At 40.8% G+C, this 22,770-nt stretch overlaps 1 protein-coding gene and 17 non-coding genes across 19 annotated transcripts in view; 1 reads left to right on the top strand and 17 right to left on the bottom strand.

Moving 5' to 3' along the window:
- Positions 1-96: 96 nt before the first annotated feature.
- Positions 97-190, bottom strand: trnar-ucu (transfer RNA arginine (anticodon UCU)). The gene is made up of 2 exons: positions 154-190; positions 97-132 (listed from the first exon to the last, which is right to left on the bottom strand). It is a non-coding gene; the product is annotated as a tRNA-Arg (tRNA).
- A 1,984-nt stretch (positions 191-2,174) lies between these two features.
- On the bottom strand, positions 2,175-2,268 carry trnar-ucu (transfer RNA arginine (anticodon UCU)). Its single transcript has 2 exons — positions 2,232-2,268; positions 2,175-2,210 (listed from the first exon to the last, which is right to left on the bottom strand). It is a non-coding gene; the product is annotated as a tRNA-Arg (tRNA).
- Positions 2,269-2,601: 333 nt separating this feature from the next.
- Positions 2,602-2,695, bottom strand: trnar-ucu (transfer RNA arginine (anticodon UCU)). The gene is made up of 2 exons: positions 2,659-2,695; positions 2,602-2,637 (listed from the first exon to the last, which is right to left on the bottom strand). It is a non-coding gene; the product is annotated as a tRNA-Arg (tRNA).
- A 124-nt stretch (positions 2,696-2,819) lies between these two features.
- Positions 2,820-2,913, bottom strand: trnar-ucu (transfer RNA arginine (anticodon UCU)). Its single transcript has 2 exons — positions 2,877-2,913; positions 2,820-2,855 (listed from the first exon to the last, which is right to left on the bottom strand). It is a non-coding gene; the product is annotated as a tRNA-Arg (tRNA).
- A 634-nt stretch (positions 2,914-3,547) lies between these two features.
- trnar-ucu (transfer RNA arginine (anticodon UCU)) lies at positions 3,548-3,641 on the bottom strand. The gene is made up of 2 exons: positions 3,605-3,641; positions 3,548-3,583 (listed from the first exon to the last, which is right to left on the bottom strand). It is a non-coding gene; the product is annotated as a tRNA-Arg (tRNA).
- A 476-nt stretch (positions 3,642-4,117) lies between these two features.
- Positions 4,118-4,211, bottom strand: trnar-ucu (transfer RNA arginine (anticodon UCU)). Its single transcript has 2 exons — positions 4,175-4,211; positions 4,118-4,153 (listed from the first exon to the last, which is right to left on the bottom strand). It is a non-coding gene; the product is annotated as a tRNA-Arg (tRNA).
- A 343-nt stretch (positions 4,212-4,554) lies between these two features.
- On the bottom strand, positions 4,555-4,648 carry trnar-ucu (transfer RNA arginine (anticodon UCU)). The gene is made up of 2 exons: positions 4,612-4,648; positions 4,555-4,590 (listed from the first exon to the last, which is right to left on the bottom strand). It is a non-coding gene; the product is annotated as a tRNA-Arg (tRNA).
- A 359-nt stretch (positions 4,649-5,007) lies between these two features.
- Positions 5,008-5,101, bottom strand: trnar-ucu (transfer RNA arginine (anticodon UCU)). Its single transcript has 2 exons — positions 5,065-5,101; positions 5,008-5,043 (listed from the first exon to the last, which is right to left on the bottom strand). It is a non-coding gene; the product is annotated as a tRNA-Arg (tRNA).
- A 133-nt stretch (positions 5,102-5,234) lies between these two features.
- Positions 5,235-5,328, bottom strand: trnar-ucu (transfer RNA arginine (anticodon UCU)). The gene is made up of 2 exons: positions 5,292-5,328; positions 5,235-5,270 (listed from the first exon to the last, which is right to left on the bottom strand). It is a non-coding gene; the product is annotated as a tRNA-Arg (tRNA).
- A 636-nt stretch (positions 5,329-5,964) lies between these two features.
- On the bottom strand, positions 5,965-6,058 carry trnar-ucu (transfer RNA arginine (anticodon UCU)). Its single transcript has 2 exons — positions 6,022-6,058; positions 5,965-6,000 (listed from the first exon to the last, which is right to left on the bottom strand). It is a non-coding gene; the product is annotated as a tRNA-Arg (tRNA).
- Positions 6,059-6,401: 343 nt separating this feature from the next.
- trnar-ucu (transfer RNA arginine (anticodon UCU)) lies at positions 6,402-6,495 on the bottom strand. Its single transcript has 2 exons — positions 6,459-6,495; positions 6,402-6,437 (listed from the first exon to the last, which is right to left on the bottom strand). It is a non-coding gene; the product is annotated as a tRNA-Arg (tRNA).
- A 132-nt stretch (positions 6,496-6,627) lies between these two features.
- On the bottom strand, positions 6,628-6,721 carry trnar-ucu (transfer RNA arginine (anticodon UCU)). Its single transcript has 2 exons — positions 6,685-6,721; positions 6,628-6,663 (listed from the first exon to the last, which is right to left on the bottom strand). It is a non-coding gene; the product is annotated as a tRNA-Arg (tRNA).
- Positions 6,722-7,064: 343 nt separating this feature from the next.
- trnar-ucu (transfer RNA arginine (anticodon UCU)) lies at positions 7,065-7,158 on the bottom strand. Its single transcript has 2 exons — positions 7,122-7,158; positions 7,065-7,100 (listed from the first exon to the last, which is right to left on the bottom strand). It is a non-coding gene; the product is annotated as a tRNA-Arg (tRNA).
- A 132-nt stretch (positions 7,159-7,290) lies between these two features.
- On the bottom strand, positions 7,291-7,384 carry trnar-ucu (transfer RNA arginine (anticodon UCU)). Its single transcript has 2 exons — positions 7,348-7,384; positions 7,291-7,326 (listed from the first exon to the last, which is right to left on the bottom strand). It is a non-coding gene; the product is annotated as a tRNA-Arg (tRNA).
- A 133-nt stretch (positions 7,385-7,517) lies between these two features.
- On the bottom strand, positions 7,518-7,611 carry trnar-ucu (transfer RNA arginine (anticodon UCU)). Its single transcript has 2 exons — positions 7,575-7,611; positions 7,518-7,553 (listed from the first exon to the last, which is right to left on the bottom strand). It is a non-coding gene; the product is annotated as a tRNA-Arg (tRNA).
- A 133-nt stretch (positions 7,612-7,744) lies between these two features.
- On the bottom strand, positions 7,745-7,838 carry trnar-ucu (transfer RNA arginine (anticodon UCU)). The gene is made up of 2 exons: positions 7,802-7,838; positions 7,745-7,780 (listed from the first exon to the last, which is right to left on the bottom strand). It is a non-coding gene; the product is annotated as a tRNA-Arg (tRNA).
- Positions 7,839-7,971: 133 nt separating this feature from the next.
- On the bottom strand, positions 7,972-8,065 carry trnar-ucu (transfer RNA arginine (anticodon UCU)). The gene is made up of 2 exons: positions 8,029-8,065; positions 7,972-8,007 (listed from the first exon to the last, which is right to left on the bottom strand). It is a non-coding gene; the product is annotated as a tRNA-Arg (tRNA).
- Positions 8,066-13,568: 5,503 nt separating this feature from the next.
- rab4b (RAB4B, member RAS oncogene family) overlaps positions 13,569-22,770 on the top strand; it is a 34,085-nt gene continuing 24,883 nt past the window's right edge. Inside the window, exon 1 of one of the 2 annotated variants that reach the window (XM_058079687.1) lies at positions 13,569-13,664. The gene's annotated coding sequence lies outside the window, so the exon portion shown is untranslated. The remainder of the gene's footprint in view (positions 13,665-22,770) is intronic. The other variant, XM_058079689.1, reaches the window with a different exon arrangement.

Genomic DNA, 22,770 nt, shown 5'->3' with positions numbered 1-22,770 from the left:
GTAAAGTAACTCTTGTCGAAGTCAAAAACTGATTTTTGTCAATTTTCAACAGTTTCAACTTACTGCACACTTTCTGTGTAAAATAGTCACCAAAGACGACTCTGGCGGGACTCGAACCCACAACCTTTGAATGACTTTCTTTTGGTTAGTATCTAGAAGTCCAATGCGCTATCCATTGCGCCACAGAGCCACGTACCAAATGCTAACCATGGTTGCCATGGCGCAGTTTAATGTAACTCTTGCTGAACTCAAAAGTCTTTATTGTTGATTTTCGACAATTTCATCTTACTGCACAATTTCTGTGTAAAATAGTCACCAAAGACGACTCTGGTGGGACTCGAACCCACAACCTTTGTTTATCACCCAGTTAGTATTAAGTAGTTAATTTATGCGATGCCTTAACTTCCTGTGGGTGTGTTATTTTTTTGTTGCACTGTGAGCTAGCATGTCGTTCTATTTGATGACTATATATATATATATATATATATCCCGATGGCCCCGTCGGCACATTTTGTAACCCAATGTGGCCTGTGAGTCAAAAAGTTTGTCCACCCCTGATCTAGAGGTCAAGGCACACCCAGACAAGAACGGGTTCATTCTTGTATGGTTCAAAATGACAGGCGTTAAGATGCTTTATTGAATCTCTTAGGAAGGGATGAAAGGACAGCATTGGAGATAGATGGAGCTGTAGACCTCCCTCGTCTGTTATTGACAGAGAGGCGACATCACATGCCAGGGACATTAACGATGCAAAATGGTGACTCAAGTCACTAAGAAGGAACGATGAGAAAAGTTTATACACCCATATGCGTCGAGAGCCAATTATAAGGTTAAATATTGCCATATATTTGACCACATGTTACACAAGGCATCATTGCAGGCCAAAAAAAACCCGAAGACCACAGGTTTGGATCCTATTCTTACTCACTTCCAATTAGCTTTTCGACAGGCGCCATCTTGCCCGTTTACAAGGCTGCTGGTGGCAGCAAATATTTCCAGAAGAATGTTTATTGTTTTCTGCATTTTTGCGGATTGTTGAAAAGGACAAAGCAAGGCTTTATCCTGGAAAAAAAAAGAAGAAGAAGGAGAGAAACTGAATACCCCTCCTTGCTGCAGCCTCCTAATTACGCTCATTACTGTCTAACTTCCTCGTTCTGACCTTGGCCTTTGAAATCTAGAAGTGCTGCGTCTCAGAGTTGGCGGGAGAGGAACAAGCGATCTCTCTGTGCGAATGTTTTTTTTTAATGTGTGTGTAAAAGAGCGTTATGCACGGTCATTTGTGCGATTGTGTGTCGACAGGATGGCATTTGAGGGAGTTAGCCCTCTGACGTAAATCTGCTATACGGAGACTCTAACTCCGCCGTCTGAGGGGGTCGAGTCCACTTTTACATCCACATAGAAACGTCAATCTCCACACCTGAAGCAAAATAAACTCCACATAAAAATCTGCCTGACTGCAAGATTGCATGCCCCCGTCACTTGATAGCCAACGTTCTAATCTGTGTCTGGAATAGACGGAGCTTTGCTCTACCGTCTATCACGTTTTTAGAGAAAGTAGATGGCTGTTGCTGGCCTCTTCATGACTTCAAGTTGACGGAGGCTTGTTGTGTAAGTGATGGAAATATGGGACTGACATGTTGCAGCAGTGTTGTCATCGCTGTGTCAGTCTCCCGCTCGGGGGGGGGGGGGGGTCTGCACGGATAACAATGCTGTCTTTTTTTATGCCAAACTGTTTCATAACATGATGCAGTCAACCCCAAGCATTCCACCTAGTGTGGAGACACGGTTATTAAAAGCTGCGCTGCACCATGAGTTTGTTTCGTTGTTGAACTTCACCATTATCTACTATTGCTATTGTCGCTACCTGATAAATATACTATATCCAATAATAAAAATAACAATAATCTCTTAACAATAAATAAGAATAAATATGTTCCAATTTGGTGACTTTTGTGTTTGAATGAAATTAAATTTGAACATAACATTTACATAAACAAAAATGGATATCTATCAATTTTCTCCGGGTTATTATCTAGAAGTCCAATGCGCTATCCATTGCCATTGCCATGGCGTCGTTTAATGTAACTCTTGTTGAACTCAAAAGTCTCAAAAATTGTTGATTTTCGACAATTTCATCTTACTGCACAATTTCTGTGTAAAATAGGCACCAAAGACGACTCTGGTGGGACTCGAACCCACAACCTTTGAATGACTTTCTCCTGGTTATTATCTAGAAGTCCAATGCGCTATCCATTGCGCCACAGAGCCACATCCCGAGAGCTAATCATGGTTGCCATGGCATCGTTTAAAGTAACTCTTGTCGAACTCAAAAACTGTTTTTTGTCAATTTTCAACTTACTGCACAATTTTTGTGTGAAATAGGCACCAAGGATGACTCTGGGGGGACTCGAACACACAACCTTTGAAAGACTTTCCCTTGGCCATCTTCTAGAAGTCCAATGCGCGATCCATTGCGCCACCTAATCATGGTTGCCATGGCGCAGTTTAAAGTAACTCTTGTTGAAATCAAAAACTGCTTTCTGTTAAGTTTCGACAGTTTCAACTGGCTGCACAATTTCTGTGTGAAATAGTCACCAAAGACGACTCTGGTGGGACTCGAACCCACAACCTTTGAATGACTTGCCCTTGGCTATCTTCTAGAGGTCCAATGCGCTATCCATTGCGCCACAGAGCCACATATTGCTAGCTAATCATGGTTGCCATGGCGTTGTTTAAAGTAACTCTTGTCGAACTCAAAAACTACTTTCTGTCAATTTTCAACCTACTGCACAAGTTCTGTGTGAAATGGGCACCAAAGCCGACTCTGGTGGGACTCGAACCCACAACCTTTGAATGACTTTCTCTTGGTTATGATCTAGAAGTCCAATGCGCTATCCGTTGCGCCACAGAGCCACATACTGAGAGCTAATCATGGTTGCCATGGCGCAGTTTAAAGTAACTCTTGTTGAAATCAAAAACTGCTTTCTGTTAATTTCTGTTAATCTGTTAATTTGCATGGATAACAATGCTGTCTTTTTTTATGCCAAACTGTTTCATAACATGATGCAGTCAACCCCAAGCATTCCACCTAGTGTGGAGACACGGTTATTAAAAGCTGCGCTGCACCATGAGTTTGTTTCGTTGTTAAACTTCACCATTATCTACTATTGCTATTGTCGCTACCTAAAAAATATATAAATAAATATAATATAATAAATATATACTATATCCAATAATATAAAATAACAATAATCTCTTAATAATAAATAAGAATAAATATGATCCAATTTGGTGACTTTTGTGTTTGAATGAAATGAAATTTTAACATAACATTTACATAAACAATAAACATCTATCAATTTGCTCCTGGTTATTATCTAGAAATCCAATGCGCTATCCATTGCGCCACAGAGCCACATACTGAGAGCTAATCATGGTTGCCATGGCGCCCTTTAAAGTAACTCTTGTTGAACTGAAAAGTCTTTATTGTTGATTTTCAACAATTTAATCTTACTGCACAATTTCTGTGTAAAATAGGCACCAAAGACGACTCTGGTGGGACTCGAACCCACAACCTTTGAATGACTTTCTCCTGGTTATGATCTAGAAGTCCAATGCGCTATCCGTTGCGCCACAGAGCCACATACTGAGAACTAATCATGGTTGCCATGGTGCAGTTTAAAGTAACTCTTGTTGAAATCAAACACTGCTTTCTGTTAATTTCTGTTAATCTGTTAATTTGCACGGATAACAATGCTGTCTTTTTTATGCCAAACTGTTTCATAACATGAAACATAACATGAATAAAAATAAGAATAATCCCTTAATAATAAATAAGAATAAATATGATCCAATTTGGTGACTTTTGTGTTTGAATGAAATGAAATTTTAACATAACATTTACATAAACAAAAACAGATATCTATCAATTTGCTCCTGGTTATTATCTAGAAGTCCAATGCGCTATCCATTGCGCCACAGAGCCACATACTGAGAGCTAATCATGGTTGCCATGGCGCTGTTTAAAGTAACTCTTGTTGAACTCAAAAGTCTTTATTGTTGATTTTCAACAATTTCATCTTACTGCACAATTTCTGTGTAAAATAGTCACCAAAGACGACTCTGGTGGGACTCGAACCCACAACCTTTGAATGACTTTCTTCTGGTTACTATCTAGAAGTCCAATGCGCTATCCGTTGCGCCACAGAGCCACATATCGATCGCTAATCATGGTTGCCATGGCATTGTTTAAAGTAACTCTTGTCGAACTCAAAAAGTGCTTTTTGTCAATTTTCAACTTACTGCACAATTTCTGTGTGAAATAGGCACCAAGGATGACTCTGGGGGGACTCGAACCCACAACCTTTGAAAGACTTTCCCTTGGCTATCTTCTAGAAGTTCAATGCGCTATCCATTGCGCCACAGAGCGCTACCTAATCATGGTTGCCATGGCGCAGTTTAAAGTAACTCTTGTTGAAATCAAAAACTGCTTTCTGTTAAGTTTGGACAGTTTCAACTGGCTGCACAATTTCTGTGTGAAATAGTCACCAAAGACGACTCTGGTGGGACTCGAACCCACAACCTTTGAATGACTTTCTTCTGGTTATTATCTAGAAGTCCAATGCGCTATCCATTGCGCCACAGAGCCACATACAGCGAGCTAATCATGGTTGCCATGGCGCCGTTTAAAGTAACTCTTGTTGAAGTCAAAAGTCTTTATTGTTGATTTTCTACAATTTCAACTGACAGCACAATTTCTGTGTAAAGTAGTCACCAAAGACGACTCTGGTGGGACTCGAAGCCACAACCTTTGAACGACTTTCTCCTGGTTATTATCTAGAAGTCCAATGCGCTATCCATTGCGCCACAGAGCCACATACCGAGAGCTAATCATGGTTGCCATGGCATCGTTTAAAGTAACTCTTGTCGAACTCAAAAACTGTTTTTTATCAATTTTCGACAGTTTCAAATGACAGCACAATTTCTGTGTGAAATAGGCACCAAAGACGACTCTGGTGGGACTCGAACCCACAACCTTTGAATGACTTGCCCTTGGCTATCTTCTAGAAGTCCAATGCGCTATCCATTGCGCCACAGAGCCACATACTGCTAGCTAATCATGGTTGCCATGGCGTTGTTTAAAGTAACTCTTGTCGAACTCAAAAACTACTTTCTGTCAATTTTCAACAGTTTCAACCTACTGCACAAGTTCTGTGTGAAATGGGCACCAAAGCCGACTCTGGTGGGACTCGAACCCACAACCTTTGAATGACTTTCTCTTGGTTATGATCTAGAAGTCCAATGCGCTATCCGTTGCGCCACAGAGCCACATACTGAGAGCTAATCATGGTTGCCATGGCGCAGTTTAAAGTAACTCTTGTTGAAATCAAAAACTGCTTTCTGTTAATTTCTGTTAATCTGTTAATTTGCATGGATAACAATGCTGTCTTTTTTTATGCCAAACTGTTTCATAACATGATGCAGTCAACCCCAAGCATTCCACCTAGTGTGGAGACACGGTTATTAAAAGCTGCGCTGCACCATGAGTTTGTTTCGTTGTTAAACTTCACCATTATCTACTATTGCTATTGTCGCTACCTAAAAAATATATAAATAAATATAATATAATAAATATATACTATATCCAATAATAAAAATAACAATAATCTCTTAATAATAAATAAGAATAAATATGATCCAATTTGGTGACTTTTGTGTTTGAATGAAATGAAATTTTAACATAACATTTACATAAACAAAAACAGATATCTATCAATTTGCTCCTGGTTATTATCTAGAAGTCCAATGCGCTATCCATTGCGCCACAGAGCCACATACTGAGAGCTAATCATGGTTGCCAAGGCGCTGTTTAAAGTAACTCTTGTTGAACTCAAAAGTCTTTATTGTTGATTTTCAACAATTTCATCTTACTGCACAATTTCTGTGTAAAATAGTCACCAAAGACGACTCTGGTGGGACTCGAACCCACAACCTTTGAATGACTTTCTTCTGGTTACTATCTAGAAGTCCAATGCGCTATCCGTTGCGCCACAGAGCCACATATCGATCGCTAATCATGGTTGCCATGGCATTGTTTAAAGTAACTCTTGTCGAACTCAAAAAGTGCTTTTTGTCAATTTTCAACTTACTGCACAATTTCTGTGTGAAATAGGCACCAAGGTGGAGTCTGGGGGGACTCGAACCCACAACCTTTGAAAGACTTTCCCTTGGCTATCTTCTAGAAGTCCAATGCGCTATCCATTGCGCCACAGAGCGCTACCTAATCATGGTTGCCATGGCGCAGTTTAAAGTAACTCTTGTTGAAATCAAAAACTGCTTTCTGTTAAGTTTCGACAGTTTCAACTGGCTGCACAATTTCTGTGTGAAATAGTCACCAAAGACGACTCTGGTGGGACTCGAACCCACAACCTTTGAATGACTTTCTTCTGGTTATTATCTAGAAGTCCAATGCGCTATCCATTGCGCCACAGAGCCACATACAGCGAGCTAATCATGGTTGCCCTGGCGCCGTTTAAAGTAACTCTTGTTGAAGTCAAAAGTCTTTATTGTTGATTTTCGACAATTTCAACTGACAGCACAATTTCTGTGTAAAATAGTCACCAAAGACGACTCTGGTGGGACTCGAACCCACAACCTTTGAATGACTTTCTTCTGGTTACTATCTAGAAGTCCAATGCGCTATCCGTTGCGCCACAGAGCCACATATCGATCGCTAATCATGGTTGCCATGGCATTGTTTAAAGTAACTCTTGTCGAACTCAAAAAGTGCTTTTTGTCAATTTTCAACTTACTGCACAATTTCTGTGTGAAATAGGCACCAAGGTGGACTCTGGGGGGACTCGAACCCACAACCTTTGAAAGACTTTCCCTTGGCTATCTTCTAGAAGTCCAATGCGCTATCCATTGCGCCACAGAGCGCTACCTAATCATGGTTGCCATGGCGCAGTTTAAAGTAACTCTTGTTGAAATCAAAAACTGCTTTCTGTTAAGTTTCGACAGTTTCAACTGGCTGCACAATTTCTGTGTGAAATAGTCACCAAAGACGACTCTGGTGGGACTCGAACCCACAACCTTTGAATGACTTTCTTCTGGTTATTATCTAGAAGTCCAATGCGCTATCCATTGCGCCACAGAGCCACATACAGCGAGCTAATCATGGTTGCCCTGGCGCCGTTTAAAGTAACTCTTGTTGAAGTCAAAAGTCTTTATTGTTGATTTTCGACAATTTCAACTGACAGCACAATTTCTGTGTAAAATAGTCACCAAAGACGACTCTGGTGGGACTCGAACCCACAACCTTTGAATGACTTTCTCCTGGTTATTATCTAGAAGTCCAATGCGCTATCCATTGCGCCACAGAGCCACATACCGAGAGCTCATCATGGTTGCCATGGCATCGTTTAAAGTAACTCTTGTCGAACTCAAAAACTGTTTTTTATCAATTTTCGACAGTTTCAAATGACAGCACAATTTCTGTGTGAAATAGGCACCAAAAATGACTCTGGTGGGACTCGAACCCACAACCTTTGAATGACTTGCCCTTGGCTATCTTCTAGAAGTCCAATGCGCTATCCATTGCGCCACAGAGCCACATATTGCTAGCTAATCATGGTTGCCATGGTGTTGTTTAAAGTAACTCTTGTCGAACTCAAAAACTACTTTCTGTCAATTTTCAACAGTTTCAACCTACTGCACAAGTTCTGTGTGAAATGGGCACCAAAGCCGACTCTGGTGGGACTCGAACCCACAACCTTTGAATGACTTTCTCCTGGTTATGATCTAGAAGTCCAATGCGCTATCCGTTGCGCCACAGAGCCACATATAGAGAGCTAATCATGGTTGCCATGGTGTTGTTTAAAGTAACTCTTGTCGAACTCAAAAACTACTTTCTGTCAATTTTCAACAGTTTCAACCTACTGCACAATTTCTGTGTAAAATAGTCACCAAAGACGACTCTGGTGGGACTCGAACCCACAACCTTTGAATGACTTTCTCCTGGTTAGTATCTAGAAGTCCAATGCGCTATCCGTTGCGCCACAGAGCCACATACTGAGAGCTAATCATCACATTTTAACATTGGAACACATTATTCCTAGTCCATGAGGAGAGTGGTGTAGTTTCAAAATGTATTTCAAAATTCCCCAAAAATGTGCTGGATTGTGTTTGATCTTTGATGTTGGTTTGTGAGATGATGAAACCGAAATAGCTTGTACATATGTTTGGTTGTGTAGGGTGAGGGCCTACGTGTTGTTTACAGCGTACAGTATGTGCGTGTCTGTCAAAGAGTTTTACTGATGACTGCTGAAGCCTGCGTGGTGACAAACAGGAGGCGGCATTCTCCTACACCAGCATGTCAGAGCACGGAAAAGGCGTTTTACTGTGCAGAATGTCTGCCCTGATGCATTACTCCCTCCTTCCATCAACTGATTGTTACATACGTTGCCTCAAACCTCTCGGCTGTGCTCTATTATTCACCCATACACACTTGAGTAAAATAAAGCGCAAGCTTAAACAGCCATGTTAATGCCATTAGCAGGATTTGGCCGTTTTAGAGGCTTGATTGATTTAACAGACGTCTCTACAGACCGAATCAGACTGCGGTAATAAATATGATGAAATCTATATAATGTAAGTACAGGGGTGTATGAGACAGAGCTAATGAGAGGGTGGGCAGGTAAACAATAGATTGACAACTCATGTGACGATGAGCTGATGGAAAGTAGGCAGGCAGGGACGGATGAGTGCTGTTTTATGGCCCGCTGATTGACGGGAGTCCCTCGGGGGAGTTGCGGACAGAGAGTGTGACATAACTGGGGGGATGTAGAGGAGGGGCGTAATTGGCAAGACTCCCAGCTTGAGGGTTTGGGGGGTGGGGGCAGAAAGATGACATAGTGGAGATTATTCTAGGAGGGAAGCAAAATCAACTGATAAGGGGAGGAATAAAAAGGTGGTGGAAAGTCGAGGTATCGAGCATTTACTGCAGGTCATGTAAACAGATCCTCCACTGGATCCCTGTACACAAGAAAGTTTACGTAGATCAGTGAGGGCTCAGAAAAGGCGCCAGTTTATCAAGAGAACAAGGTTAATTTACTGGAAACACACACACACACACACACAGATAAGACCATGTGATGAAAACTTGTTTATTTAAGTTTGCCGACACAACACTGCAGCTGTGTTGTGGTGTGATGCAATGAATGGACTTTGGCTCTAACTGTGTGTGTACAAATGTGCTGATTGTGTGTTGTTTTGAATGCGTCACTCAAGATAAGCTAGTGGTTCTTTTTTTATTTACTATGATTTATTTATTCCAATTTTTTCCCATTTCCCAGTTCCATACATACACCAGGATATATTGGCTCATTAGAGTGTAAAGGCTCGCACAACACCAGAACATCCCACGTAACAAGGGGAAGCCTAAATAAATAAATAATTAAAGGAAATTAAAAAATATATATACATAATAATGTATATAGCATACGCATGCATACACACTACGTACTGCTGTTTGTATTTAGTTTTTCCCTAAAAACTTTTTTCTCGCAACATCACAATCGTTAAAATTGTTTTCGCGTAACATTACAGTTTTGCTTGTGATCCTTCACGACTTTTTTACTCGCAACATGACAGATTTGTTTGTGTTCCATGATGACTTTTTTTTTTGGAAATATTACAACTTTGTTCTCGTGGTGCTATATATATTTTTTTGCAACCTCTTGGATGAGTCATCGCTGTGCTCTTGGGGTCATTTTGGCTGACTCCTGGAAATGTTCACCACTGTTGCATGCTTTTGCTATTTGTGGATAATTGCTCTCTCTGTAGTTTGCTGCAGTCTCAAAGCTTTACAATTGACTTTATATTGGCTTCCAGACTGACAGATCTCAATGAATCTCATTTTTTTTTCTCCTTTAATAATTAATAAGTTTCTTTTAAAAACTGGATTTTGTGTTTACATGTGACAAACATGCAAAAAAATAAGAAATCAGGAAGCGGGCGAACACTTTTTCATGCTCGGCATAAATTGTAACACGTGCCTGTTGTGTGAGTCACTGTGCAACTATATATTGTGTGACGAGTAACTGGGGATATTTACAGTCTCCATTGTCCCAACAGAGAGCAGCCCAGTAGGCACTTTCATTGTCTGCTCTATCACACCATTCTCTGTTTGGAGAAATAGGGATTTCATCAGCGGCTTTCCTGTTTGGAACGTGACCTCTTTTGCATTGGTGCAAGGACAAACAACGAGAGAGACAGTTCAACATCAATAACCGACAGCACTGTTACTGCCATCACCTACATTACTGCTGAAAAGTTTGTGATGACTTGGGAATGTTTTTGTCCAGTCTGAGATATGGCTTTTTCTTGGCAGTCCTGCGATGAAGTCCAGCATCCTGAAGTCGCCGCTTCACTGTTGATACTGACACTGGTGTTTGATGGGTACGACCGTATTTTCTGGACTATAAGTATAAGTCGCACAATGCCAAAAATGCATAGTTAGGTAGAAAAAAGCATACATAAGTCGCATTTTTTGCGGGTAATTTATTTTACAAACTACTTGACCAAAACCGACATTACATCCTCTTGGAAGGCAAGTTCTAACAATAAAAGAATAGAGAACGGGCTGAATAGATGTAAGATACGCTAACACAATGGTTATTCAGCTACACAAAAAAATTAACAGAAAAGGTGTCCAGTGTTTATGTAACATAAACAGTTTTTTCATTTATAAGTCACTCTGAGTATAAGTCGCAGGAACAACCAACCTATGAAAAAAGTGCGACTTCGGAAAATACGGTATTTAGTGCAGCTGTGAGGCATCTTTGTCTTAAATTACACACTCTCTTGCACAGTTGTGCAGCGTTTTTCTGTCCTTGTTAGACCCAGTTTGTGCTGCTCTCTGAAGGGAGTAGTTAACAGATTTTAGTTTTAGTTTAGATTTTTAGATGGCTTTTCTAATCATCTATTAGCCTTATAAAATGATGAACTTGGATTAGCAGCCATACCAGGAGATTGATGCAGAGGACTGACAGTTGTCGATAGTAGGCCTCTACGCAAAAATGGAGATCCTTCTTTGGGAATCATCTGATTAATTATAATTGTTTGTGAAATGGAAAAAAAATTGTTTGTGAAATGCATTTTTTTTCTTTGGAAAAGAAAGAAATTTGCAAGTGATCCCAAACTTTTGAGCAGTAGTGTACGTACTTGACGGTATCAGTGTAAATCTCCCGGTATGAAGTGACTTACCCTTGTGCTAAGTGCCAACAAGTGTTGGACTCGCTCATGTGTCATGATTTACAAGATAAAAAAGAAGACAGGGCAACTGATAGGAGCGCAGAGGGCTCCCTCATCATATCGTCTTGCATTTAGCGTGGGAATCATCTCACAACTGCTATCTCTGTGCCACAAATACGTCCACTCTGCTATCGTGTGTCACAAGCTGGTAACACACATTTCATGTATCACATACACACACACACACACACACCATGTTCACCCTGTTGCGATGCAGGCTCATATGCTTTGGTCGCAGACAGTGACCCACGCTTTGAGTCACTTGGGGGACACTCGGGGGGCTCGTGTCAGGTTACACTCAAACATCTGCCATGTTTGGTGCACATCTTCTCACACCAGCTTCATTTACAGATAGAACACACCTCACGTAGAAGACAGACGACATATTCCTTATGTGGTATTGTAAAATATAAAACACAGTATAAACTGTAAATGTGTATATGCAAATGAGTTTAATGTATGATAAATTGCTAGCAATGTCATGAGACGCTCAGTTCAAGAGACAAGACGATTTTAATGTGAGTTAAAGAATATATATATCTACTATATATATATATATATATATATATATATATATATATATATATATATATATATATATATATATATATATATATATATATATTGATTTACTTTCAACGACATTACACTCTTCTGCACTTTCTGTGTGTATGCTAGCAGCCCCACCTCCACCCACTGAGACAAAGAGACTACATGACTGACTTCATACCATTGTTCTATTAAACAAATGCTCCAAGGTGCTGAAACCAATGCACAGAGTGAACTCTTTCTTGCCCGTTTGGGGACGCATGACAACTTATCACTTATATAATATATTAGTTCATTTTCATTCATTATGTCATGAATTCATTCATTTATTATTGTCCCAGGCCCACGACATACAGGATATTTTGTCACATCTTGCGGGCTCTTATGACATCCCTTTAAATAAGTATTTATTTTATTTTATTTATTAATATACTCAATTTTCCTAAAACCCTGCACACAATTGAAACATTTATAAAGTGGATTCAAATAAAGCAATCGTTGTATGATATCAATGCAGTTAATTAAATAATAAAAATAAATAGTACATAATAATAAAAATCAGTGAGCTATTATACAGAAAATATGATATGACACAGTATATAGTGTAGATGTAGATACTGTATATTTTTGTTATAATGTAATTCACTATCATTTTTATATTATTAAATTTGAAAATCTCTGGGGGGCTGCACGGTGGTCGAGTGGTTAGCACGCAGACCCCACAGCTAGGAGACATGAGTTCAATCCCACCCTCTCTGTGTGGAGTTAGCATGTTCTGTCTGCATGTACTCCGGTTTCCTCCCACATTCCAAAAACATGCTAGGTTAATTGGCGACTCCAAATTGTCCATAGGTATGAATGTGAGTGTGAATGGTTGTTTGTCTATATGTGCCCTGTGATTGGCTGGCCACCAGTCCAGGGTGTACCCTGCTTCTCGCCCAAAGACTGCTGGGATAGGCTCCAGCACCCCCGCGACCCTTGTGAAGATAAGCGGTAGAAAATGAATGACCTCTGATTGGCTGGCGTCCAGTCCAGGGTGCACCCCGCCTCTCGCCCGAAGACAGCTGGGATAGGCTCCAGCATGCCCGTGACTGTCGTGGAGATAAGCGGTAGAAAATGAATGAATGAATGACCTCTGATTGGCTGGCCACCAGTCCAGGGTGTACCCCGCCTCTCGCCAAAAGAGTGCTGGGATAGGCTCCAGCACCCCCGCGACCCTCGTGAGGATAAGCGGTAGAAAATGAATGAATGAATGAATGACCTCTGATTGGCTGACGTCCAGTCCAGGGTGTACCCCGCCTCTCGCCCGAAGACAGCTGGGATAGGCTCCAGCATGCCCGTGACTGTCGTGGGGATAAGCGGTAGAAAATGACTGACTGACTGATTTTGATGTATTTTGTTGTGTCATATTTATGTCTGAAATCCTTGTCTCGTGTTGATTCCTCCTCTCCTCTTTGTGCTGTGATGTTTGGCTGGAAGCAAGGTGCTATCAATCAATCCATGTGCACCTTCTAATCAGCAGCCATGAAACGTCTTCATGGCGAATATATAAAGACCAGCTCACTTCCATGACCTCTTCTCTGATGCTGTGCCAGAACCTGTGTGTAATTGAGTGTAATTAAAGAGCAGGTAGAGAAGCTTTGCACTACTAAATGCTTTCTCGCTGTTTTTTTAGGGTGTCAGAAAGCTGAAAGATTACGTGAAAGAGCCCCCCCCCCCATTTTATCTGAATGCCCACTGTGCATTCCAGCGCATTTGTGAATGGCCGTCATTGATTCAGCTTTCTTTGAGGCATCGAGCAGGTAAACCAATACACACACACACACATAAAGCACTTCTATTGTGTTTTGCTTCCCGGGCCCCTTTGCAACACATTCTTGCCCGGCCATGTCCGATAGGCTTTGTATTCATGTTCTTTTGTTACTATTGTCACTCTCTTTGTTGGCTTGTTCCTCTCCCCCGCTCCCTTCCTTCACATGTGTTATCTCTTATGTTCTGCACTCATCAAACACACACTCAGGACACCAGAACCTGCAAATGAGGTATTACCACCATGGATATCACAGTCCTTTTTTGTTTTTGTGGGTTTTTTTTTCTTTGCAGGTCATGTTTTGAGTGTAGTGGTTAAAACCTCAAAGCATGTGCTGCTGCTGCCTGCACCCCCCCCCTTCCCTTTCACATTGTGTGTCTTAATAGGCATACCATATGTTTTGGATGGATTACCAAACTTCATTGGTAGTTCATGGCTACCATTCATACTGCAGGAGGCATGGGAATTAAATAAATGCATATTTTTTAATCCTGTTTTTGTCATAGATCATATTTCTGGGCTGCACGTTTGTTGAGTGGTTAGCGTGCAGGCCACACAGGTAGGAGACCCGTGTTCGATTTCCCCCTCCCACATTCCAAAAACATGTTTAATTTTTCTGGGCTGCACGTTGAGTGAGTGGTTAGTGTGCAGGCCACACAGTTAGGAGACCGGAGTTCGATTCCACCCTCGGCCATCTCAGGTGGAGTTTGCATGTTCTCCCTGTGCATGCGTGGGTTTTCTCCGGGTACTCCGGTTTCCTCCCACATTCCAAAAACATGCTAGGTTAATTGGCGACTCCAAATTGTCCATAGGTGTGAATGTGAGTGTGAATGGTTGTTTGTCTATATCTGCCCTGTGATTGGCTGGCCACCAGTCCAGGGTGTACCCCGCGTCTCGCCCGAAGACAGCTGGGATAGGCTCCAGCACCCCCGCGACCCTCGTGAGGATAAGTGGTAGAAAATGAATTAAATGAATATTTCTTATAGACAGTAGTTATTTAATGACTCACCATATCATTGTGTGTGTGAGTGACAGGAAGAAAAGCTGCGGGAAAAGTCCTTGTATAAATCTCTCAGACTTTTTTTTGAGGGAAAAAAAACACTGGCATTGTGGTCTTGGAGTAAGTTTGGAAAAGATGATCTGAGGATCATTGGTCACTTGCAGGCCATAAAGCCGTTAAAAGCGAATAAATGTTTAGTACCTGTCCAATCCGGGCTAGGGAATGGAGTCTAAAGTAGAGTATAAGTGCAGGAAAATGGAGATGCTCGTTGACACGGCCTACTTGTGCTTTACAGCTTAACAAAAAAAGTGTCAGCACCCTCAATCTGAGCTTATGGGCTTCCTGCCTGCCAAATAATGCCATGAGTCCATCGCTTTGGGGGAGGTGGGAGAGATAAAGAGAGATTTGCGACAGTGGGAGAGAATCTGTCACTCCATCACTCCTCTTCACTCACGGAGTCATATTATCACTTAAAGCTCCTCGGCCTCAGGAGGGGATGAGAGAGATTTTACTGTAGATGTTGCGTTTTCACCGCCTCACTGCCCAAAATGACCCCAGAGACCCACCCCCCCCCACCCTTTTCTTCTGCCAGTCACCAAAATCTTTGATCTTCTTCCCTTAGCTACTTTTTTGCACCACATCCCTCTGCCATCTTATCCTCAAGGGGAGGGGGGGCTTAAGAGCCCAGGCTGGGTGGTCCCCTGCCTTTTCCCCAAATTGCCCTTCCCCCCTCTTCACTGGGGTCAGGAGTCAGAGGTGAACCCCGACAGTGTGTGGGAAAGGTGCCGTGTAGCCAAGGAGGAGGAGGAAGGGGCCGTGCTTGTGCTGCTTCCTCCTTCAGTGCACCATCATGGCTCCTTAATGGGGCGGCAGGGTCAGCAGGACAGAGAAACACAGGCGTGTTGCTGCATGGTGTCGCTTACACTTTTGATTTATTGGCTCAATTTCTTCTGCAAACGTGGCTGTGTTTGGAGCGAGAGGGAGGAACAGCAGACGGACTTAGGGCTGAGGGGATTAACACAGACGCCTTACTGGATGATGCTGTGTTTGTAAACATGTCGCAAGCGGGGTAAGGTCCAACACAGGCTGATTTGGTCCCATTTCAAAATGAGTTTCCTGGTACGAAATCATGGATACAAGAATCATTTGTTCCAGGGTTAAAGTATTTTCAAGCATAACTTTCACTTTGACACAAATTTAGCCAAAACATATAAACAACTTTGCCACAATATAAACAACACAAAAAAATGTTTTTCAGGAAAATATATTTTTTAGAATTATAACACCATTAACTGTTTAAAATTCTCACATTTGAAACTGAACTCTGTGTGCACACATGTGAATGCATTAAAATAAACAATGCACAAATAAAATCATATCAACTTTATGTGTATAGCACTTTTCCTGCAAAGACATGCAACACAAAGTGCTTTACAGAATTAAAACAATTACCACAATTAGAAGGAAAAAACAAAGAAACAAAAGAAAGCCCCTCCTTCCCACCCTCCATACTAGACACACACAATCGCACAATCACACAATCACACAATCACACACAGTAGGGAGACATGGCATGGCACTGAGGATCAAGGAAATGCCACCTTTGGGGCCGTCCACACTGGGAGGAGCCGCAGGCCGTGCCATCGGGGGACCAGCACCCGGGCCCCCCCGACTCCGACAGACGGGCGGACCCCCACATTAAAGGGAGGAGCCCCCAGCCGGCCAGGTCGAAGGGACCCAAGGATGGCACCCCCTCAGCAGACCCGACACAGCCCCCAGTGTGGAGGACCCCCCCTGAGGAAACACTGGAGTTAAAAGCTGAAGACTTAAGAGCATAAAATAGGACTAAAAAGATAAAAACATAACACTGGAGTTAAAAGCTGAAGACTTAAGAGCATAAAATAGGACTAAAAGATAAAAACATAAGAAAAGTTTAAAAATATTAGTTAAAAGCCTCATTAAAAAGGTGTGTCTTCAATCTTTTTTTTTTTAAATATCAACAGTGTCCGCAGTCCTGAGGCTCTCCGGCAGGCTGTTCCACAGGTACACAAGATATGGTTGATATGGTAAAAGCAGATCAGATAAATAAGAAGGGGCAAGGGCGTTACGACATTTAAAAACCAGTAAGAGAATCTTAAATTGATGAGCCAATTCAAGAGTACAAGTACAACAATACAAGCAGTTGATGTTTGCTAAATACAAGGATGAAGAGTCTTGAACCAGTCATGATGTGCTATATATATCACTATATTGACAGTTACTATGGTACCCATTGTGTCATTGTATGGTCATATCACCTCGTACTTTGGTATGTGACAAAAAATAAAAATATAATAAAATAAAGTAAAAACTTAAATTATATTAGGAAAGCAGGAAGTGAACAAATGTAATAGTTACTGATTGTAAAAGTACCAGATGGAGGGGTAGGATTTAATAAGCTTTGCTTCTTCCTACTCCTTTTGGACATGTGGAACTGTGAACTGATTATGGGATGCACTCAATTTGTAATCGGATGCATGTTCAAATGAAATAAAACCATTACCATTACCATTACCATTACCATTACCCAAAAAATATGCACTGTATGTATAACTTCTTCTAATATAGCACGTGTTGCTTTACAAAATATCACAGCGACCCTGGCATCCTTTCATTTTGGGGTATGTGGCCTTTGGTGGAAAACGTTTGGGCATCCCTAGGTTAAAGAAACAGCCCCGTTGCTAATAGTGGGAGAAGCTGATTGGACAAAAAACATCTAACACAAACACTCTAGAAGCAGTGTAGCCAAGGGACATCATTTTGCCTCAATGACAGTCGCAAAGTAAAAAAGCAAAATAGGGAACACACTGTCCCGACAGGAAATTAGACCCTTATGCACTTTTGGTTTTGTTTTTTAAACTCAATATTAATTCAATCCGGGACTTAAAGAGATGAGACTTCAGAAAGTGGGAAACTACAAGCAGCTGCTCTGGGTTACGTGGTGTGCTTGTGTGCAAACCAGAACACATAAAAGTACGCCGTAAGACGAAACATGCCCTCATTCACAATGGCGCCGAAGTGCTGACAGATTTACGTGTCACCTCATGTGGTCTCGCCTCCACCGCCAGCGCACATACTGGATGTAACATGGCGTTATCAAGGCTGTACTGTGCTGTCATGTTACATGTCAAAATAGCCCCATCATTTCTGTTCCAAACGTGAAATTATCCCGATTTTTTTTTTCATTGGGAGCCAAAGGCAGCGGCGAAGTAGTAAAAGGAAACAGCTGTCAAATAAATCCACGGAGTAGAACACAATGACATTGATAGCAGTTTCATTGTGTGACTATAAAATTCTACCCCATTAAAAAAAAAAATCTCTTTATTTCTCTTGTCTTTCCGTTCTAACGTCAAAATGTTCAGCTCATTTTATCAAAAAATTCCAGCATTTACTCGAATTTCATATTATCTGATATAGACTGGAGTCTTTTGAGGCATTTTTAGTGTTTAATAATGCTTTAATTATTGCTTTCTTTGTCGTTTGTGCCATACCGACCCCTTAAGCAAGTGTTCAGTTATGGATGTTCATCTTGTTATGATTGTAGCTTGCAGCCTGCTCCATTGTTTACACTCCGGAGCAGCTGTTAGCTTTGAGCACCCTTTTGCTACGATGAGCGATAGGAGATACCCACGGAAATACTGCGGAGAAGAGGCTGCATATTGGGAGTGTGAAACAATGAAAAAAGAAACAATGAAAAAGACGGTATAAAGGTTGCTGGATACAAACAGTATCAACCGTGTTTACCATCTGTCATCATGGGGAACGTGAGATGGAAGCGCTAACAGTGCTAACCTGGCTGCAGAGCGACTATTTTTCTATAATATTGTTTACATTTTAATAAAACTTTGTACGCATATTTGACGTTGACTTTTGTCTAAAATCGGTTTGTGGAAAAAATATCGGGATATATATTGTATGTTAATATTCATCGTAAATATATTGGGATATGAAATGAAAGTACCTTTTCTGACCTATAAATGTAGTTAGAGTGTTGTATTCTCGTGGTAAACAATGCCAAGGTTTCAGATAATGTGGTTTGGATATTTTGAAGTGAGCCCTAAAAAAAAAGTTTTTTCTATCACCGGCTCACTGTGACGTCACAGTATGGTTCCTTGTATGGGCATGCCTGGGTACAAACTGAGTAGGACCAATCACAGCGGAGGCGGGCCGTGGATAGAACAAATTAAAACAGACTGTTATGGAAATCCAAGGAAACACAGCTGGAATAGGTGCAGATTCTGAAAGACCTAGAAAGCTTTCTGTGCTGGTTATCATGTGTAGCTGCTCTATAGGAGCACAACTCAATACAAAGGAGCGAAAATGAGCTTAATAGGTCCCCTTTAAAAACAGTGCAGTGAGATGTGACACACTCACACACACAGACACGTGAACGCACACGCAATTCTGCCTCTTATATCATCATGATTGGCTTTAAAACCTTTGTCACGCTTTGTCAGTACACTTCAGAGAACAGAAGTGACATCATGGAAAGATATTTTGGAGCAAACAAAACACCAAAACTTGCGGCAGCCCCCAGGTGGTGTCTATGATTAAAAGATTATTAGCAGGGAAATGAAAGAGCTTCACACTAAGCCCATTGTGTGTCTTTATGTGTGTTAGTGTGTGTGTGTGTGTGTGTGTGTGTGTATGAAGGTAAGGTAAAGTTCAGGTCATATTGGTTGTCTGTCCTAACTTAAAAGTGCGACCCTATATGACAGAAGACACAATTCTCTTTACAAATGTGATAATAAAATATCATCAGAGATGGAGTGATGGAGTCATGATGGAGTCCCAACGATGATGACTTTGGCTTTGACTTTAGATCACAGATGTCCACAAACCTTCTTCAGCAGGACCCACATACTGAAAAATGAAAGGATGTAAAGGCCACTTTGATATTTTGTAAGAAGCTTCAGTCTTTGCTCTTTTTTCCATTTTTGCTGTCGTTTTATATTGTAATTTTTCAACTTTCAATTCATCTTTGTGCATTTTCTGATTACCCTAATATATTGACTTTGTATATTTTTCCCCAGCACCCTAAAAATTACATCTTTGTTTTGTTTGTTTCTCATATTACGACTCAAAAATATTGTTTTCTTTAATATTTCAACTCTAGGCTACGAAAATTGCATTATTTTTTTATCACAATATTACAACTTTATTCTCGTGTAATTGCAACGTTTTTTCCTTGATAATTCTACTTCATTGTCGTAAAATTACAGTTTTTCATTTCTGCAGTTTTTTTCTTTTCCAAAAATGTATATATTTTCATTCATTTTCTACCGCTTATCCTCACAAGGGTCTTCTAGCTGTGTACTTATATTTTAAAATAAATGAAAAAAATTTAAATAAATAAATAAATATTTAACAAAATTAATTAATAATAAATAAAGACATTTTTGACTTAATTCTTGCAACATTATAACTTTTTCCACAACAATTTTGCAATATGCTGCACAGCAGCCGAGTAGTCAGCAGTGCAGGCCTCACCGGCTAGGAGACCCGAGTTCAATCCCACCCTCGGCCATCTCTGTGTGGAGTTTGCATGTTCTCCCCGTGCATGTGGGGGTTTTCTCCGGGTACTCCGGTTTCCCATTCCAAAAAAATGCTAGGTTAATTGTCCATAGGTAGGAATGTGAGTGTGAATGGTTGTTTGTTTATATGTGCCCTGTGATTGGCTGGCCACCAGTCCAGGGTGTACCCCGCCTCTCGCCCGAAGACAGCTGGGATAGGCTCCAGCATGATAGTACTCATATAATATTCAAGATAGTAGTGATCCAAATGTGATTTCTTTCATGATGATGACTGTTTGTGGTCATAATGGAGTAAATATCAACATTTCAGATATTTCACTGGTAATTCTGAAATGACTAAATACGGAATAAATATTGAATAACCCACTTTTGGGTCCCGACTCACCAATTGAGAACCACTGCTGACTGTGTGATGTTAAAGACACATGAGGTAATGTCTGTGTCGTCATATATCTACTGTATGTTTGGAAGCGTAAAACCTCATGTGTCCCGTCTATCTCCTATAGAATCTGTAGGTGTGTTTATGTCAAATGTACCGACCGTCTGGGAGTATGTGCTTTTACCAGTACAGTGGAAAAAGGGGTTATATCGGCTTTATTGCTTTTGATCGAAATGAGAAAATGCATGTGGATCAGAGCTTTAAAGCATCCCATCAAGTCGGTACTGTATTTACACAACAAAGCCAGGGGGCCTCACGTTAATAACTTGGGAGGTACAGCGCCACATGTTGTCCATATGCCCTGGCAGTTACAGTGTTTACACGCCGAACAGATGCACCAAAAGGCTCTCCTCCACACCTGCCTTCAGTTGCTCGGACGCGGGAATGTAACCAGCAGCCCCACGCCTCCCGCTGAGCGCCAGGGGAGGCTGTTTCCGCCCGGAGGGGGCACCGGCGAGACGCGGGTGCGTGTTTTGAGGGGCTGGGGGTCCCCGTGGAGAAGCTGTCATAGCCCGGAGGTCGGCTTTTGTCACAGTAATGAGCAGCCTAATAAGAAGTCGAGCACGTGAAAGCGGGTAAATTAATTACAGCGGGATGAAAGCGGCGGATTAGAACGTGTTTAGACTTGTTTGTGTCCGGACAAAAGGGGCAACATTGTTGCCATGGTAACAAAAGAAAGGCTCCGCCAAACTGCCACTTTCCCAGGTAAGCCCCCCTCCCCGAAAAGGCCTCCTGACCTCCTCAGAACTTGTCACTTCCCACAAAGGCTAATCCGTCCTCTCCATTGTGTCCTGTGCACTCAGCATTCAGGCCCCTGCAGGCGAGACGCTGGGCTAATGTAAAGACCTACTGTTGAGCCCGGCCTTTAACTTTATTAACCAGGTCTCCTTTGAGGTGAACAAGTCAGCCTTGACTCTTTACAAGTGGAACCGGTCGTTATGAAATCATCTTAGGTGAAGTTTTTTTTTTTTCCTCCCCAAAGTCTGCTCTCTGTGTGCACAGGCGATGCTGAGGGATGATGAAAGGATGTTGATGCGTGGAGGGTCAGCAAACACAAGGGAGGCACGCTCCTGCTGCAAATGAGAGGCACTTTTGTTTGCACTGACGCTCTCATTTGAAGACAACGTCAAGATGAGATTTACCACTTATTGGAAAGTACATGCATGCTTGTGGATGGTTTAGTCGATGAAAACCTAAACCCAAAGATTCCTGATTTATAATTGACTATTTTACTTATATACGACATATTACTTAAAAAAATAATCATACTTATTTACTTATAAGCCTTCTTAATGTATTTTTGAATATGGGTGATAATAACTTACAACTTACTAATAATGTTATATATTATTGTTATTACATTAGATAATATAGTATTACTTATATATATATATAATATTGATAAATATAATTTAAGTTTTGTTCTATTTCCATGTTTTTTTAATGTACTACATTAATTTATTATGCGAGTATTAGTATTTAATTTATAATTAATTTAGTTTAAATGTCATTTCAAATGTCACCTTTTTTCCTTATGAAAAAAATATGATCTATATATTTGTTAAAATTAAGTATCTTTTAAAAAAAACATTAATCATAATTTTCTTTACTGGTTTGAGTCAGTGATCTGAATCTTAGTTAGTAGTTGATCTAAATTTTAAAAGTGACAGTTTTATATTACAGCATTTTATTTAGACATTTCATACAATTTTAGTCTTAATGGGTTTTTTTTGCATTTATTATCATAAATTATTCAATTTATCATCTATTTATTATAATGAAGGAATGAATTATTTCCAATTGAATTTGGAGTGTCACCATTTTTTAAGTGTTTGTTCTAATTAAACATTGTTTTATAGACATATAATAAATATTAGGTAAATAATAGATAATAAATATTTCAAATCTTTATTATTCTTACCGACAGAATGAATACACATGTCCATGGACTCCCAATTGCGATGATGTCATTCCACTGGAAGAGGATAATGAGTCTTTTGGGAAGGCTTTTTGAGGGGATGACAGCCCAATTAGAGGAACTTAAAGGAGGACGGGGGCCGGAGGGGGCAAAGACAGTGAGTCACAC

This window comes from Doryrhamphus excisus, chromosome 8, assembly GCF_030265055.1.
Source record: "Doryrhamphus excisus isolate RoL2022-K1 chromosome 8, RoL_Dexc_1.0, whole genome shotgun sequence".
Taxonomy (NCBI): domain Eukaryota; kingdom Metazoa; phylum Chordata; class Actinopteri; order Syngnathiformes; family Syngnathidae; genus Doryrhamphus; species Doryrhamphus excisus.
Note: the sequence above shows the minus strand (reverse complement) of the source record. Positions and strands in the feature narration are given on the sequence as shown.